The sequence below is a fragment of the Hemicordylus capensis genome, chromosome 2, assembly GCF_027244095.1.
Source record: "Hemicordylus capensis ecotype Gifberg chromosome 2, rHemCap1.1.pri, whole genome shotgun sequence".
Taxonomy (NCBI): Eukaryota; Metazoa; Chordata; class Lepidosauria; order Squamata; family Cordylidae; genus Hemicordylus; species Hemicordylus capensis.
In genome coordinates this window covers 339,737,127-339,743,721 of record NC_069658.1, presented here as the reverse complement: position 1 = coordinate 339,743,721, position 6,595 = coordinate 339,737,127, and the positions used below count along the sequence as shown (strand labels likewise).

The 6,595-nt window shown below is 42.0% G+C and overlaps 1 long non-coding RNA gene across 1 annotated transcript; it reads left to right on the top strand.

Moving 5' to 3' along the window:
* The first annotated feature begins 222 nt into the window (after nt 1-222).
* LOC128347780 (uncharacterized) lies at nt 223-6,059 on the top strand. Its single transcript, XR_008317711.1, has 2 exons — nt 223-1,755; nt 5,453-6,059. It is a non-coding gene; the product is annotated as an uncharacterized LOC128347780 (long non-coding RNA).
* The last annotated feature ends 536 nt before the right edge of the window (nt 6,060-6,595 follow it).

Sequence of the window (6,595 nt, the reverse complement as noted above, 5' to 3'; positions counted from 1 at the left end):
TCTCCTTGCTTGTCCCCCAGCAACTGGCATTCAGAGGTATACTGTTCTGAACATGGAGACTCCTGATCAGTAGGGTAAGATGGCTAATAGCAATAGCAATAGCACTTACATTTATATACCGCTTTATAGCCAGAGCTCTCTAAGCGGTTTACAATGATTTAGCATATTGCCCCCAAATTCTGGGTACTCATTTTACCGACCTCGGAAGGATGGAAGGCTGAGTCAACCTTGAGCCCCTGGTCAGGATCAAACTTGTAACCTTCTGGTTACAGGGCAGCAGTTTTACCACTGTGCCACCAGGGGCTCTTAATAGCCACTGATGGACCTGTCCTCCCTGAACTTCCCCTTCCCCACCTAGGCCATTGACCAACAGTATAATGTATTTCACCTGACCATTTGGGGGGTGTTTTGGAGGAGGAAAGAATTGCCACCCTGGTTCCCACAGAAAAGCAGAGTCTCCCTTTGGTTCTGGTCACTCACTCCAGTCACTCACCACCCAGACAACTGCAGCAAGTTCTTTGTCCTTGAGGAGAAAAGGGGAATGAGGTCCTCCAAATATCCCGTGAGGCATTCTGCTCCCAGTAGAAAGGCAACCCTCAATACAAGCAGCAACTATCCTGTGACTGGCCCTTCTAGCTGGAGAACTCTCTGATAAACATGTCCACTAGCAGCTGGGAACAGTTTTAAAAAGAGAACTCAACATACGATCAAACTCAGAGGTAGAACAGTTGCTGGTTTTGTCCCCCCTCGTTAAAATCCCATTTAAAAAGTCAGGCTGCCCACATTTGTGTGGGCTGTGTTGGAGGGCTTCCTATGAGTTATTGCGAGCAGCAAAAGCTGAGTTTGCTGCCTTCTGCCTTGATGTTGCTGATTGTGAGAATGAGCTCTATATCTTGTGATGCCAGTTCCAGACTTTAACAATGCACAGAGCTCATTTGCACAATCAGCAACATAAAGGTAGGCAGCAAACCCAGCAGAAGGCAGCAAACCCAGCTTTTGTCTTAGAAGAGTTTTAGCCATCCTAGCACAGGATTTAACCCATGCCATGGCTTAGCCCTTCAATCTCTTTCCAATAGCAGAGTGGAGCCTTACAATATATCAAGTTAGAAATGAAGAAAACCGCTAGGTAACTTTGATGTGTTCCCGCATATTAGGATTAAGGAGCTAGTCTTCCAAGTCAGATGCCTTGGCAGCACCAGAAAATCTTTTTGAAGAAGAGGGCCACAGAAGAGGAAAAGCTCCTTGCAGGGCAGGGACTTTGTTCTACATATTAATGCTCCCTGCACATAAACAGCCCTTAGGGTACTGCCCTTTCATGCTTTTAAAAATATATTTATTGATAACTGACAACTTTTATGAAGTATCTAAAGACACATCCATCCATCCAAGCTTTTAAACTCGAGGTCCAATAATGGATATAGCTAAACTGGCTGTGTTATGACGTCTGAAAGTACATAAGAAAGGACTGTGGATGCTACTATGTAACAGTGCCACCTGGTGATGCATACTGTGAAAATAACCATGCAGAAAGTGCCTCAGTATTCCAAAGAAGCTTGTTACCCCTCAGCAGTGCCTCCATCTCTTCATTGTCATTGTGTTACCTGAAGCAGCCTCCATCCCCTCCCCATGTGCACGGACCTTAACAGCCTGCGACCCACTGAGAGTCAAGCTGAGAGCAGTTCCAGCCCTGGATGGTGGCAGACTAAGGCCCAGATAGATCTTCAGTTTCTACTGTCTGCTTGCAGCTGTAAATATGTGAGTATGTGTGTTTGGGAAGAGATGATCAAAAACCTGTCAGATTCAGAGATGATTCTAGAAAATGGCGTCTGTGCATTTGCTGGGCCAGCTTTGCCTTTCCATTTTAATGGGGCCCACTAAGTTCCTTGCCTGAGAGCCTCCTGGACTGCGAAGTCGGCCACAGCACATGACTGGTGGTGGGCTGCCTTTGGCTTAGTAGTAGTTCACAAGTGATAGACTGGGTGGGCAAGTGATCTTTCTGTCTATAAGCAAAACCATCCAGCAAGCAATAACAGAGCTAGGAACATCCCCTTGCCCTTTCAATTTTGGGCAAGGTCCAGATTATCTGCAATTTATTATTTATTGTATTTTATTTTTTAATGTTACATATTTTTATGCCACCCAAAACTTATGTCTCTGGGCGGTTTACAACCCAACTCATCTCATCTTTCCAACTCATCTCACCTTTCTCTGCTCGAGCTAAAGGAGAAATTTTGTCTTCGTTCATTTTTCTTAACCCACCCCCCGCCCCCACCAAAATAAATGAAGTGAACCAAGCACATGAACTCAAATTAGTAACAGGCCAAGAGCATGCCCATGGGCTGTGCACAGCAGACAGAAGAGAGAGGAAATATCACTCCACAGATGAAGGCGCTTCAGTCTCAAGCTTAATTCCAAATGCTTAAGGAGTGTCGCTGAGAGATGCAACATCAGTGATAGCCTCTGCACTGATGTGGAGGCTTTCAAGCTGGGTCTATGTCTGTAAACACAGTCCCCTGAAGAGCTGTGATAAGAGAGCTCCAATATTAAACTCACATGCAAGAGGCATGGAAAAAAACATCAAGGGAACCTCAGAGCCATGGACCCACCTGCTTGTGGCACTGGTGCTTCCCAACAGAGAGAGATTCTGTGTATGGCAGACAGAAAATCAAATGTAAAGATGGTGCAACCAGAACTGTACACAATGGGCAATGTCCAGATGAGTCAGTTATGACTAAGCACCACTGAAATCAATGAGGCACTAATTTCAAAGGGACTTAAGCTCTAATCAGACATTCCATCATACATGTGTACTGGTGTCTGGACGCATGTACATGTTTGTGTGTGAGTGACTGTACAGGCATTCATTTTAAAGTGGAAGCAGGATACAGCCCCCCCGAAGGACTCTGCAGGGCGCAGACAGGAAGTGTACTACTGTAAGAGTGTTGAACATGTGTGAATTATTGTACCTGTATACAAGCCTGTACTTATATGTGCACTGTGCACAGATTGTACATGCATTGCACATAACGTGTGAATAGGGCTTATATAATGACAGTTTAGTCTGGATGTTACCCAGGATTCTAAAAGTTAAGACACTAAAGAAATACAATGATGTTATGATACTTTTATTCGTTTTCTAATCATGCCTAGCACTGATTTGCCTTCTTCAGTGTCACATGACACGAAAGTGTTATTCTCAGTGACCTTTCTGCTACAGTCTTCTCATACATTTTACACATGTAGTTGTGGGGGGCCATTGTGGTGGTGAGCTCCGTCCCCAATCTCGGGTTAGTGTGTGTGTTCATTTACATTTCTGAAGTGATCCTGTGTAGGTACATGAAGTCACTTCAGAGACTACAAAATTTCATTACATAATTTTATACAGCTCTTTCTAGCACAAATGTTCAAAACCTTTTATGTAAAAGGGAGCTAGCCCTACAAACCAGCCAAACAATTAAAGAATAACGCAAAATGTTCCAAACAAACATGCATACATGCAGTCTTTTTGTAGCCAACAAGTGTAAATGCCCAGTGCATCTGCCTCCAGCTGGAATGATAAATGATGTGGTGGCACAGAAGTCTGCAGCAAGTCCTGCCCCATCATCATCTCCCATAAAGCTGTGGCTGCTGCTACTGGCACTGCAGCCAACCTCAGCAGCCAGCTTAGCATTGGGCTCCAGGCCAAGGAGAGAAGTGAGCTATGCCTGAATACCCTTCCAGAGAAAGCAAATGGCATGACAGTGGCGGCCACCCTTGGCCTCAAGAGGGAGATTCGGATTCTGTGGGATTCCATAAGAGGTGAAAACAGGATTCTGAAAAAGTTTGGTTACCTACAACTACAACTTTCCTTGGAGTGGGGAGCAGTAGTGGTAGTGGAAATCTTTTTTCATCTGCATGTACTACGGTTCCTCCCTTTTTTCAACTGGGGAAAGTGTTTCCAGATACCCGTCCCTTAACAGATGCTTGTAATAGACAAAAATGTTCTTACTTGCAGATGCATTTTCAGAGAGAGAGAGAGAGAGAGAGTGTGTTAGAGTTGGCTAGTTCTGCTAAACTGTTATGTAGTGCACAAACAAACTGTTTTGGTGTACTAAAAAAACCTACTATACCAACACTATAGTCTACAGTTTAAATTTGCAAAAAATTGTATATTCATCTGACTAAGTCATGTGGGATTGGCTACAGTGGCACTACTGTAATATCTGTAATGAAAAATATTAAGGGCTTGTGTTGAGTACTACCCAAACTCCTAATGGATTGTATCTTATTGGAGATATTGGACAAAAGCCATACTAATCATGACTAAACACTATTGAAATCAATGGAAGGTTTAGTCACAACCAATTTGAGTCCCATTAATTTCAATGGGATTTAGTAATGACTTAGTCTGGATGTTGCCCATTCAGCATTGCTGAACATGTATGTTGGCTGTCTGTAGCTACCATAAATTTCTCACATTCATTACTGTTAACTCTTAGGAATGATCATGTTTTCAGTAATACTAGGCTGCATAATATCCTATGGTTTTAATGCTGTGTGGGATTGCATTTTTTATTACAGAGCAGTCACCAATTTCTGTTACATACAGAAACAATTTGAAACCTAGCTGGGGACTGATATTTATATGTAGCAGAAATGTTTGAACAGGACATTGATTTTTATTGGTCCTCTCTACCCACTGAATCAGTGGTCTAATTGTTACCAAGAGGGCAACACTGCTATACCACTTAAGACTGCAGGTGGGGACGTAAAGGATTGAAGACTCCTACATACATTTTTTCTCTCCATATAGAACATCCCCTCCCCATCTCTGTATAAACTCATTTCAAGCATTAAGCCAGGCCTGAGATATTTGTTTTTTCTCTCTCTCTCTGTGTGTGTGTGTGTGAGAGAGAGAGAGAGAGAGAGAGGGAGGGAGAGAGAGAGAGAGAGTGTGTAGGAGCGTTCGATTATCTGAGCCTCCATCTAGGGCAACACCCTTTCCAGAATTAGGACAGAGAAAAACACTGAACCGAAAGTTGTAGCAGTAATGGGAGAGGAAATTGCTGCATCTGATGTCATCTGAATGCTTTCATATGACATCATATGACACAACTTGATGTCTTGTGCCAATCTGGTCCATTAAGAGTTTCTATCGTACTTGCATTAAAACTGTGATTAAAATAAAAATGGCAAGCTACTGCTGAAAAGTAAATGCCCCCCCCCAAATGTCTAGTATCATGCAGGAACTTTGATGAAATTTGCAAAATTACAATGATCCAAAGCATCAATGTTGTTGTTTGATCAGCTCTAGTTTGTGTGATATATGCCAAGTCTGTTTCTAGCAACGTTAAGTGAAATCCATAGCAAGCACACTGCTTCATAGATTCTGGTTTTCAAATCTTATAGCAGAGGAGGGATTTTCGACCTGAAATTAATGGATAACGTTCATACATTGAAACATTACTTTTAGGGATCTTGCGCATCACTCAGTGAAAAGTCACTCAATGAAATCAACAACGTTGGATGGAAGTGCCAAGAATGAACAGACTGTATGACTGAATGTGCAAAAATTTACAGAAAAACAAAGTGATACAATGGGCAAGATGCACAATGGCAAGAAGAATCTGAGGCATGGAAGATTTTAAAATTTCAATGGGAAAACAAACATTGTGCTATTTGTAGACAATGAATGATTGTATAGACAATAAATTCCTGGTGATAACATGTTTGATTAAATAGCTTTCTGTGTTGGGTCTGGGGCTTTCATCCCATATTACTCTAATTAAACTCATAATGCAATAATTGTATTTATTGACTCCCATCTAGTTACTTTTGTATAAGGAAGATATTACCATACTAATTTGTAGTCATTTGCATATGGCCATTCAGCATCCATCACATTCATTTGATTGCAGCCTTGTACTTCCTGGGTGCCAGCCACTGATCTCCCTCATTCTGTCTCTTGCTATCTTTCCAACAACTATATTAATGCACTGCCCATTGTTTGAATGCATTTTTCCTCTCCTCCATCTCCTTCTTAACATTTTTAATCTCTAATAAATCTGTCTTTTCTAAGACTGGGAGCCTATCATTGCTGTTCATTTGCTTCAACAGCAAAACGCTGTGTGCCAAGAAAGCTTATGCCTAATGTAGTGGGTTTAGGGGGAAAAAAATTGCCAAGGCTCACATCCTCTAAGGAACAGATAAACTGTTAATTGGGGCAGAGGATTCAGTACACAGAATCAAAGACTGTTATTCCAGGTGGGAGCTTATCCCATTGGTTTGTCCTAATCATATGTCTTCCTGCTCCCTATTTATCATCAGCCCAATAGTGAAGAATGTGTCTTAAGTCCTAATGAGTAGTGGTTAAGGTTCGCTATAATTTTACTTTAAACAAACAATAAGTAAATTAAAAGTTCAGTTTTAAAGCCTTCAAATTAATATATGAGAACAGGGTTTCTTAACCTTGGAACCCCAGATGTTGTTGGACTACAACTCCCAGAATCCCCAGCCACAAAGGCCATGTCTGGGGATTCTGGGAGTTGTAGTCCAACAACATCTGGGGGTCCAAGGTTAAGAAACCCTGTATTAGAACTTAAAATAATGTGCTAAG